Source organism: Manduca sexta, chromosome 18 (assembly GCF_014839805.1).
Source record: "Manduca sexta isolate Smith_Timp_Sample1 chromosome 18, JHU_Msex_v1.0, whole genome shotgun sequence".
Classification (NCBI taxonomy): Eukaryota; Metazoa; Arthropoda; class Insecta; order Lepidoptera; family Sphingidae; genus Manduca; species Manduca sexta.
This window is the reverse complement of record NC_051132.1, coordinates 15,076,354-15,088,793: the sequence shown is the minus strand read 5'-3', so window position 1 is coordinate 15,088,793 and position 12,440 is coordinate 15,076,354. Positions and strand designations below refer to the sequence as shown.

General features: G+C 34.4%; 2 non-coding genes across 2 annotated transcripts; one reads left to right on the top strand and one right to left on the bottom strand.

The window, feature by feature from the left end:
* Positions 1-8,055: 8,055 nt before the first annotated feature.
* Trnan-guu lies at positions 8,056-8,128 on the top strand. The gene has a single exon. It is a non-coding gene; the product is annotated as a tRNA-Asn (tRNA).
* A 3,618-nt stretch (positions 8,129-11,746) lies between these two features.
* On the bottom strand, positions 11,747-11,819 carry Trnan-guu. Its single transcript has one exon. It is a non-coding gene; the product is annotated as a tRNA-Asn (tRNA).
* Positions 11,820-12,440: the final 621 nt, after the last annotated feature.

The window sequence follows — 12,440 nt, the reverse complement described above, 5'->3', positions numbered from 1 at the left end:
TATTACACTAAACTAATTTCGATTTGTAGTACACGCTTGCTTAATTTCATAAATATTTGTTTTATTTATTAAGGCTTCGCAGGAATGATGGTGTTTTTGTGTGTGTCATGAACGCGACCGTAAGCGGCCATTGAAATACTGCACGGACGGGCTACGATCAGCGGTGAAGGTAGCGCGTCCCGAACATTACCATATTCCACATACCTAATTATCAGTTGTACATAATTTTTTTGTTGATTATGCAAAAATATGAATTAATTATGTAAAATTACGATGTGTTTCCATAAATAATCGACATAGCTATTTTTCTTAATGTCATTTACATTTTATTTTGAAATGTTAATCGTCCGACTAAAGTCTTGTTGTATTAAAATATATTGACTTCAAACAAAAGATATACTTGTACTCATTTGTTTATACTGTTTTTCTTGTAGAGCCAATAGCATAGATTATTTTGCTATAACATTCTACGCGTCCAAATTACCACAAATATAAATCATTTTTAAGTTTTTTGTTACAAATTAGCATAATTATAAAGCATTAATTTATGTTCTCTGTTATCCACACTAGCTAGTGACAAAAATATCATAAACGACTTTTTTTTGTCGTAAAACATGTTTTTTATTATCCTTTAATCTAATTATATTGTTTCATAGACTCTTAATAAAATAAATCTATTTCGCCTATACCTACGTTATAAAACGTATTATAATAATATTTATGATTTTTTTATTTTATCTCTACCAGGTCCGCGCTTTCTGTACAATAGAGTACTCTAGGCCTTTTTCATACGCTAGCCTAATATAGTTTACTATACTTGGAATAAAATGTATTAAGACTTGTTATAATATTATACTTACTGTATTTTTTATTATATTTGTATAAGGTAGGGCCTCTCATATTATAGAAAGCGTTAGGGCATTTTAATCCAACAAGCTGACCTAATGTAGTATAATTCACTTGGATTTTTTTTATAAAACAAGTGGCAGAAAGGGTTATTTTTAATTAATAGACTTGCCAGTCTTTTCAGACGGTTTAACAACAAAATTAATACAACATCGAAATAAAAACTAGTTTATCATAATTTTGCAAAATTCTATTTTTTTGTATAATTGTAAAATGCAGATATTGTAACTTTGAGTTTTTGAACGACTAACATCTCATTCTATCTGTGACCATGAAATCTGTAGTCTTCGAAACGTTGAGAGAAAATTATAATATATAAAATCACGATAAAATCCGACAAATAGTTTCATCCTATCTCTAACATTCAAACGTAAGAAATCATCATGAATCAATTGTGACAGTTAGTGATGCATGTCCTGAGACCTTCTATTAACATCTTTTTATATATAGTAGTATATTCAGTTGATGCCATATTGAATTTTGGTCATTGACGTATATTACATAGACACGAACGTCCATATAACTATTTGTTCAAAATCTGAACTAAAATAGCAATTAAAACGTCACAGTTATAACCAACTTATTCACTTGAACAACAAATAATTTTACTTATTTGACTAATATGTTTTATTCAAATCCAGGTTTACACTTAGACTCGTGTTCTTATATTATGAGCGCCAATCCATACACAACCACAAGCTGTCAATATTGACCATACTAAAGTCAGTTTGAATGGATTGCAGTTCAATTAAGTTGAACACAGTGAATGTTCGGAACACCAAATCTAGTACGTAGTACATATACAATGGTTTTAGTTTTGTTTGTGAGGCGTTATCCAGTAATATTGTTGATCAAATACTGGGACTAAAATGCAATACTTAAATAGGTTTGATAACCGTTTTTGAATCGCAAACCGTTTTACTTTCAATGAACATTTACTTGTACAATATTCTTCTATCTCTATGTAGTATCTCTAAGTAATTGAAATTTGATAACTGCCAGGAAAATCATTGCAACCAAAGAGTCCTAAGATTATATAGAGCGGACATAGAAAGATTGTTATACAAAAATATTGAGCTCAAACTACCGTAATATAGCAAATCACCAATGTAAAATACTTCACATTTTTTCCATCTGGTTTGCACGTTTTTAATGTTTATATTAGCATATTTTCTGTATTTTTTGTGTTAATATCTAAGGACGCTGTGATATCGTCATACGGACATTTCAAATAAGACAGCGACTTATGTCCAATTGGTAATAACTTTTGGAGCCTGAATTTAGTTTTGATGTTCGGTTTATAACTAACTATACTGTTTAATGTCGTTGATTGCAACTTTTGGACAAATTGAGTTACAACCATATTCCGGTAAAAATAAGGTCATTTTTACACCAATTCTTTTGGTGTAATCCCTGATAGTCTATTTCTTTTAGGAAGATAAAAAGTAAGAAATCATCGTAAGTAGTAGAGCTTTGAGAAAAAAGAAAGAGTCTTTAGATTACTAATGCACAATACACGATAATAATACGTAATACACTGTCTGTCTTAATTGTAAATAAAATAACAGTAGAAACAATGTAACAATTCATATATTTATGTGAAAAAATACTTGATACTTGATTTTCTCCAATTCCCCTATGTCATGACTGTATTTATGACTGTAAGTAAGCTTGCTTGAGACTCTACTTAGAGATTAAAATTAAAAAAAAATTCGGGTTTTATCGCGGTTTTAATATTTTACTTTTCTCCCAGAAAGAAGAAGAGAAAAGTAAAGTAAAATATTAAAACCGCGATAAAATCAGAAAACTAGTTTAATTTTAATGTAGACATTCGCTAAACATAAGAAATCATTCTACGTAGAGATTATTTGACTTATAGTTCAACAAAACGATGTGGACTATATAATTTTGCCGACGCATCGTTCGCTGGTTGTAATTATATCCGAAGTCGCAGCCAAGATCCTTTTCTACAATCGCTAACGCTAACGTTATGTAGAATGACAATATCTTAGCGATAAACTTATCGATATGTCATTCCCATATATTTTTCCTGTTTTTTATTAGCGTTTACGATTATAGAAAAGCGTCTTAGAGAGACTTATGTAGAGTTTCTAGTAAGAAACAGGAGTACCTCTTCGCGGCGGTTACTCGTTTTTACAAATATCAATTTACGGTAAATAACATGACCCTATTATTTTTTGAAGTCGGTTAAAATATATATAAATCAGTAGTGTGATGATCTTTTCACATCATTAATAGCCCAGTAAAGTAGTTAATGATTTAGTCTGATAATGCCTCTTTGTCATTACCCGCGTCGGATGACAAAAACAATAATGTCATTAGCATTTCGAAATAAATCCTACGTAATTAGCAATGATACGGTTTCTAGTAATGAGGTGACCATGTGTTATGTATAATGGAATTTATAAAATGGTAGATTATTTTTATTGGTTTATATTGTCGTATTAAAATAATTCAATGGAAATTATTGTGTATGTTTAAAATTATTTTTAGTACCCAAATATATTTTAATTATAAATAACTATATATCTAAACTACAATAAACAACAAAAAAACGTTTCTTTTTTCTCTGTATCATGTGCTGTATTCTATATCTTAATTTTACTTTGAAAAGAGCAACACTAGAGTTTCTTGCCTGTTCTTCTCTAGTCCGAATTGCTTACCGAACTAGTGGTAGAGTTAATATTGACGAAATCTAATAAAAGTATAACATTTTACAGGTTTAAATAAATTATGTCGTTTTTTATCTTAAAGGCCTTCTTTGTTAACATGGTTCTATGTGTGACATGAATTGTAATTTAGATTTAACTTAAACAATCAAAGGGATAATATGAAAGTATTTTTAAATTATTATTTTTCTGGTTATAGAGTATAAGTATAAGCCTAACCTAAATATGAAGTACGAATTAAATTTTTCCAATCAATTAACATATTACCTGTGTCCTGCATTTCCCGAAACCGTTGTCATCCGATTCTGCTCCACTTCCAACCATGTCCCACAAACGCCAGAACCCGTGTACACACGTTTCGTCTGACAAATCCTATTACGGAACGTCAAAGTGTGCCTGTAATGAGCACAATTGAGGGGGTACACCCCCACCACGACCCCCCAATTACGTTCAGCTTTGTACGGTATAAAGTGTTAGGTTATTATTTTTATGTTGCTTCCTGTTTCCTGCTGGCGATGTCGATTCCTGTTGAATTAAACTGTATTTTTTGCATTTTTTGTTTATAGAGAAGTTTTTACTATGCTCACTATATTTTTTTATTGCTTTGAATGACGAGAGGAGCTTACCTTTCGCCTCAAGGTAAGTGGCGATAGCCTAGTTGGTTGTGGAACGGACTGCCGAGACGAATGTCCGCAGGTTCAAATCCCAAGGACACACACATCTGACTGTTCTAAAAAAAATGTGTGTATTTTTTGTGAATTATTGCTTGCTTTAACGATGAAGGAAAACGTCGTGAGGAAACCTGCATACCTGAGAAATTCTCTATTAGGAATTTTCGAGGGTTTGTGAAGTCTACCAATCCGCAATAGGCCAGCGTGGTGGAGTAAGGGTATTCCCTCTCAGCAGTAGAAGAGGCCCGTGCCCAACAGTGAGACAGTATATAATACAGGGCTGATATTATCATATTATTATTATATATAGCGATAAGTCCTACCATTCATATTGTGTCGAATTAAGTGATTTCAAATTGCGTTAATAAATGAAGCCACATACACATTCACTGGTGGTAGGTCTCTTATATGTGAGAGTCCGCCTGGGTAGGTACCACCGTAATGTCTATTTCTACCACCCAGCGTGCAGTGAATGTTGGGTTCCGGTTAGAAGGACATTGTAAAAAATAAAAAAAAAAATAAAATAAAAATGCTTTATTCATCACGTAGGCGAACATAGTTGCACTTATGATAAGTCAAGGTACATGAGAACATTTAATTATTACTTAATTAAATTAGCTTATATAAACAAAGACAATTTATATTGAAAATAAAATAAATGAAAAATATAATTAGTAAACAAAGAAGCCAGCTCGGGCTGGCAGGGTAGAAGAAATAAAATGATGTATATATGTATTTTTGAATAAGCAGTAAGGGAGAAACGCGTCGCGATCCTCACCGGTGAGGACAATAAAAGCCCTAACCTAGCTAACCTACCAGCCTTTCACTAACTACCTAAGCGATGACTACCCGAAGAAGAAAGGCAGAAAGAAACTCCGGGCTTTATTTTTGTCATCAATTGTCCATTCTTTTATAATATTGTTATTAAATATATCTTTTTTTAATAAGTCTTTTCTATACAAAGTCTGATTAATTATATAAGCTAATACACGCACATCACCGTAAAAGTGCGGAGAAAATCCACATAAAAGTATTTAGCAATAACTAAAAATTAACGAAAAAACAATAATACTAAAAAAATTATAAAAACTATGAAACAGTGTACAGCGTGCATACGCCTACATTTACAAACATAATATTTTCATTTCATATTTTGTCATAGATCTCGGTCAATATAATTTTGATTATAAATTTTAAGGCTGATGCAACAAAATGATCGGTCGGTTGTCTATTATACATTGATAATTCAATGAGTCAATATAAAATAAAATATGTCACGGACATTTAAAACTGTACACAGTATAATGTAAAAATTGTAGAAAGGTACACATGAGACGTTTATGTAGTTAATTTCTAATATTGGCGTTAACATAGGGTTGGACAGGGTGTGCAGGACTGTTTTTCCAAACCGTCTGATCATCGAGGTAATCCTTTACATTATAATACCCCTTTGACATTGTAGCCAGTGTAACTACTGGACATAGTGAGACTTAACATCTCACGTCTCAGGATGGCGAGCGCAGTGGAATACCAAACAATACTTTGTAATTCAAAGTATTGAATGCTGTTTCTACTGTTTATGCGTGGTCGTATCGTTTACCATCAGGCAACTGGCAAGATCATCTCGTCATTCAAAGCAGTAATAAAAAGAAAACAAACATCTTTTCCTCTGCTAACATTGTGCCAATAATCATTCGTTAATACGAATATTGGCAACCTTAGTAACCTTCAAGTAGTTCATTACAACGTGTACTAATAACCAGTTTGTTCAATGAAATGTTCAACAATTGCATCACTACATTACTCATACAATTATTCCGAGAATTCATACCGCTATATACAATTACTTGCACCAGATGTGTGAAGAAAAGTGATTATTCATTACCCGAGTTTTTGTTGTATTATTTGTCTGCTTCGGTGGCATCGTGTACACGATACGACAACGACTACCGCGCTGAGGTCCTGCCTTCGATTCCCGGGTTGGGCCAAAAATAATTGTGACTGGGTTTTTCCAACTTACAAATTACTCAGCCGCAACTCGGTGTGAAAAAGTTGGTGTGATACCTCCGTACCTCAGAAAGCACGTCAAACCATTAGTCCAGTGCCTGATCTCTCCAGTCATGTCGCGATGACCGTCTCATTGGACTATGAGTGAAGGAACAGAGAGTGCACCTGTATATTGTGCACACACTTATGTACTATAATATCTCCTGCGTATTTGTCTGATCATCTTTGAGATTGGCAGTTGTGACCCAATTCATATTAAGCGCTGTATTATTACCGTCCCACTAATGGGCACGGGCGTCCTCTACTATCGAGAGGGGTAAGGCCTTATTCCATCACGCTGGCTTAGAGCGGATTGGCAGACTTCATTATAATATAACCTCAAAATTAGTTTAGAGTTTCCTCAGATTTTTTTCCTTCACATTTAAAGCAAGCGATAATACCCATACTTTATGTCTTCTTTCTTCTGCTTATTTCTTACTTTAAGGCAAGACTTTTCTTGGAGAATTAAAAAATACTAACTTATTTACATACTTGCTGGTCAGTTTATGCCATAAAAACATAAATATCCATAATCATCATCATCATCAATACATCTAAAAATTTAGCGCTGCAGTTCGAAACTACGGCTGGAATTCAAGAAAAATATTTTACTCATAAGTAGTTCAATTATTATTGCGCTTTTTATCCTAAGAACGGACGTTTACTCGGCCGAAATCGCGAGAAAAAAACTAGTATTCGAATAAAATCATCGCCAACCTTCAAGTAGCTAATTAGTAGCTATGTAATGACCCCATTGTTCACCAATTATATTAACTCAACGCGTATATGCAAATTATATCACTAATGTATGTTTGTATGTCGCAAACCAAACACGATCTTTGGCAGTGTATTATATTCTGTACGTAATTTAAGTGCTATTGGATCATTAATTATACAAAATGTAATGGATTAAGTCATTGTTTGGTATGGTAAGTCTTTTGTATAAGAGGGTCCCGCTGGGGAGGTACCATGGAATGTCTAATTGCAAGCACCAGGGTGTAGTCACTGTTTTCCGATTTGAAGAACATTGGAGCCAGTGTAACTACTAGATATAATAAGACTTAACATCTCATGTTTCAGGATGGCGAACGCAGTGGAATACTGATCAATATTATGTAATTTAATTTTGGATGATGACTCTACTGTTTTTGGGCGGTCCCCTTCCCAGGCGAACGGCAAGCTCGTCTCGTCATTCAAATCAATAAAGAATAGTATGGTCTTCTGTATTTAAAAAATTTGACTGAAGAAGTACCAATGAAATGTCTAAGCAATGCTTTTGAATATAAAGCTCTAGATAGAATTGCTATTATAATATCAGCCCTGTATATTGTCCCACTGCTGAGCACGGGCCTCCTCTACTACTGAGAGGGATTAGGCCTTAGTCCACCACGCTGGCCTAGTGCGGATTGGTAGACTTTACACACCTTCGAAATTCCTATAGAGAACTTCTAACGTGAGCAGGTTTCCTCACAATGTTTTCCTTCACCGTAAAAGCAAGCGATAATTTACAAAGAATACACACATCATTTTAGAAAAGTCAGAGGTGTGTGCTCTTGGTTTAGAACCTGCGGACATTCGTCTCGGCAGTCCGTTCCAACCAACTAGACTATCGTTGCTATTATTGATAGGCATTTATATCACTTAAAATCAGGCGAGCATACACGTCACATCATTAAGCTCAATTCTGGCAAATGTAGAGCGATTTAACGTCTCTACGCCTGTTATTGACATGATGAACAAGAGCCTCCGTGGCGCAATGGTTAGCGCGTTCGGCTGTTAACCGAAAGGTTGGTGGTTCGAGCCCACCCGGGGGCGATTTTTTGTAGAATGCATGCTTACTTGATCAACACATCAAATGTAAGATATAGGTAGAGCTGAACTGTGTTATGATCTTGCACAGAAATAACGAGTGGTCTCAAAGCGATTTCTTCCACGTATTTTATTTCCACATTAATTATTTTTTTCCGCTCTGATTTCAATATTTTTTTATTTTTGATATTGTTAATTAATTTCCGTCTACTCTCTTCTATTTATGTATGTGTAACCTATTGGTGAAAGCTGTTGGATTAAGAACCTTAATTTTCATTCATTTTAGTCATAATTTGTTCCGTTTATCTCCCAAATGAATAAATAAAGATTATGTCTGTTCCTCCCGTAGAAAGACAAAACATATATACACTTAGACCACAGATAAAAACTCAAACACAACTATTTTCACAAATGCATTACCCGGCGTCTAGCCAAACGCGGTGTCAGTTAAAGTTCAGCGCGGCGGCATTGTTTAAAATTTCACAATGCATTAGTAACACAAAACCGTTGTTTGTTTGTTACGTTTATTGATGACCGACGCCCCATTAGGTCGGTGTTGTAGAGCTGGAGATATTGGATAATATTTAACTTTGGATTTCGTATCTGTCATTGAAGAGTTTGGTTTTGATAATAAATATAACATATATTTTCTTTGTCCTTTTGTTGGCGGTAGGATGTGTTTTCCGCGTGATGTGTTTGTGTGTTGTATCCGCCCGGATGGCGGCCGCCGTACACAAGGTGTTAAAACCCGCCATAGTGGCCTTCCTGTGTCGCGTTCCCGGATCAGCCTGTGTATATCCGATTCCAACAGATCAGTAATTGTGTCTACTGCCGAAGAGCAATCATCTCTCGTCAGTCGACATTCTATTGGACCCCGCTCCACTTACCATTAGGTACAGTAAATACACTTTTCCATGCACGAATAAAAACAATATAAATACATCAATAAATATTCCACTTCATGTAATGTAGGTAGATACTCACCTATAGTAGATATAAGCCGGGGTGTTTCGTGGGAGACAGCGGGGGCAGTGCCCCTAAAGAAAATTAAAATTATCAAAAAAAAACATTAAAAAGTGCAGGAAGAAAGGGGGGGGGGGGGAGATCTAACGAAATATATGAAATTTTAACTTTCGAGAATTAAAGTGCCGCTAAAAAAGAAGTGAAAAAAGACCTGGATATAAGTATATTTGATCACTTTTATACTGATGAATCTAATTCAAATATAGTTTTATAGCATAGCTTTTGAAGTGGATGATAAGTATTGTCACTCTTTTATGTTTTTAGTACATTTAGTGCAGCAATAATGTGATGTTTGCTTTATGTGGATGTGCGAATTGTCGCGCTAAAAATACACCATTCCACCTCCAATACGTTACTCATATCCTGATATAGTCGCGTAATTAGCACTATCTTTCAACCGACTTCCGAGAAAGGAGGTTCTGATTTGTATGTGTGAGCCATAAGAGTAGTCGAGCAAATTCAAAATTTTAAATCGCCATTAAACTTTTGTCTTTATCAACAATGGCTATTTCTTCGCTTATATAAACTTTAAAGGGCTTAGTTTATTTTAAGAAAAAAAAAACATAAAGAAAAAATATTTCGATTGAAATAAATGTATAGGACCGTTTTGAAATTTTAAAGTTGTTTAATTACTTTTGTGGCTGTACATAGATTTTCCTGAGATTTATTTTTAACTTTACTTACTACTTTTTAGATGCGACGGTCTACTGTATATGGGCTGTGGGTTCGATATTCGGATTGGGAAATAATTTATGTGGATTTTTCTAACCATATTTTTTCGCGACTGGAATATCTTAAAGAGGGTTGAGATCAAGGAGCTCATGATAAATGGCCAAAAATATTGCTCAGTACCATTCTTGAAAATGTTTGACAGATATAAAATTTTCGAAATTCAGGCTACCTACAGAGAAGTAAAATCAAATAATTAAAGCATGTATGTTCTTAATATTACTTTACAAGCATTCCTTCTACCCGTAAATCATCTTTCACTATAAATAACCTTATCCCACGCAAATAAAGACGAATTTACCTACAGAATAGATGTCTAAAAATATTCTCAAAAATTCCCTGAAAAGGTTGGACTAAAAGCTTCCCTAGACATAGATAAAGAGTATCAGACCAACGCTACCAAATAAAGCATGCTCTAAAATTATCGTTGCGGGAATTTGGAAATTTTCCTGAATCCAGACCGTACTGTTTAGAGGTAAAGTTTATCCTGTTTTAGGTGTTTTATTCCTTTCACTTAACCTCTTCGTTTTCTTTTGTTACTAAGCTCGTTCGTAGTATTAATGATAGACCACAGTATTTTCTATTTTTGCATTGTGTAATTTAGTAGTGAAAACTTGTAATTGACCTTCTTTGAGATAATTCTTTACTATGAATTGTACTAGCTACTAGTAGTATTAATAATAGACCACAGTATTTCTATTTTTGCAATGTGTAATTTAGTAGTGAAAACTTGTAATTGACCTTCTTTGAGTTAATTCTTTATTATGAATTGTACTAGCTACTACTAGTTTCCCAATTATCATTATCATCATCAGCTGCAGGATCTCCACTGCTGAACATGGACTTAATTATAATAAAATAAAATTAGATTACTCCCGACGTACGGAGAAAATTGGACGGTTCATTTTTCCAACTCCTCCACATCATTCTATTTGGTTATTTACTTTGCGGGATAAAGACGAATTAGTGAAATAAAATTAAATAATTTATTTAAACCTGTAAACTGTCATACATTATTTAGATTCCGTCAATATTAACTCTACCACCGCCAGTATTCCTTGAGACTCACCGAGTTTCACCGCTCGGTGTCAAATGCGTGCCACTGTTGATCCTAGCTTACAGGAGTTGTAGTGGTAGGGCTAAGGGGAGAAAAGTCTCTCCGACGTTTCGTTGTATAATTTTAAAATGTTTGTAAGTATTCTAACTGACATTTGAAACGACCAACACTTCAGCTTCCAGATTGGACTAAATCATTCATGAAAACTGCATACTTGCAAATCTTAGGTCATTGCCCCCAAAAAGCTGGCCAATATGTGCCTGCTACTAATTTTAAACTACCCGAATACTTATGTGGCGGTCTGTGCCCATTAAACTGAGTTGGTTCGGTTGTTCTTCGGCGGCGGAGTTCGCCGTGGAACTTTACAGCTAATGTTAGAATGTTACTTTGATCGTTTTGTTTTATATTTAAAATATGATTGTATGTCTTGTTACGGTGGTGGTAAGTTGCAGTTTGATTACAAAATGTATGGGTGAGGTTGATGTAAGTTTTTTGAATATATTTTGTACCCGAAAAAGTTGGAACTGCCAGTCTACTAGATTATTCAGTATAAATCCACGCAAGCCGGCATAACGCTAGAAACTAACAAGGAATCCCATTTCCCTCGTTACTAAGGCTCTATTTTAATTAATATCATGTGCAGTATAATAATAACTGTGCTTAATCAAAAAACATTTTTTTTTTCCAATTTCCAGTGATTTCGATTTAATTTTTATAGCTCAACCAAGAAGAATATATATACAAAATAAAAAAATCTTTTAAAATAAGATAAAAGAAACCAGTATTAAATTAAGGTCTCTAATAGATTTACAACTCGCCCCCGGGTGGGCTCGAACCACCAACCTTTCGGTTAACAGCCGAACGCGCTAACCATTGCGCCACGGAGGCTTATGTCCATCATAGTGTATATGCCTTTCAGTAAAAGTATTTCAAACTAGGCCCATAACGAAAATGCCTTTCTGCAATCGTTAACGCTAACATATCCGCAACCAAGTAGCCTTTCTAAAATCGTTAACGTTTCGTATGACAATGACTTAGCGATAAACTTATCGGTAGGATATGTTATACCCAAACACATTCTCTTTTTTCTATTAGCGTTAACGATTGTAGAAAAGCGTTGGCTACCAGAACCTGATGCGGACAAATGCTTTTTCTTCCCGCAAGAGAAAACTCCATCTTCATTTTTATAATCATATTTATTATGTAGTAGTTTTTTTTTATACACGAGAGTCTAAGTAGTTATTCCCAATCAGCCTTGTTCAAATACTTATTTTCCATTTTAAAGCAATTTCGAGACAGTATTAGTATTTCTAAACAAACTTGGCGACTCAGTGTGATCGACAAAGCGAGAAGTGTTGGGAAGTTCGAAATCAAGCAGGCAACTCAAGACCGTGCGGAATGGAGAGGGACTGTGGACGCCCTCTGCCCCATCGAGGGGATATAGGACCTAAATGAATGAATTACAAATTCACAAAGAATTATCTTTAACGGTGAAGGAAAACATCGTGA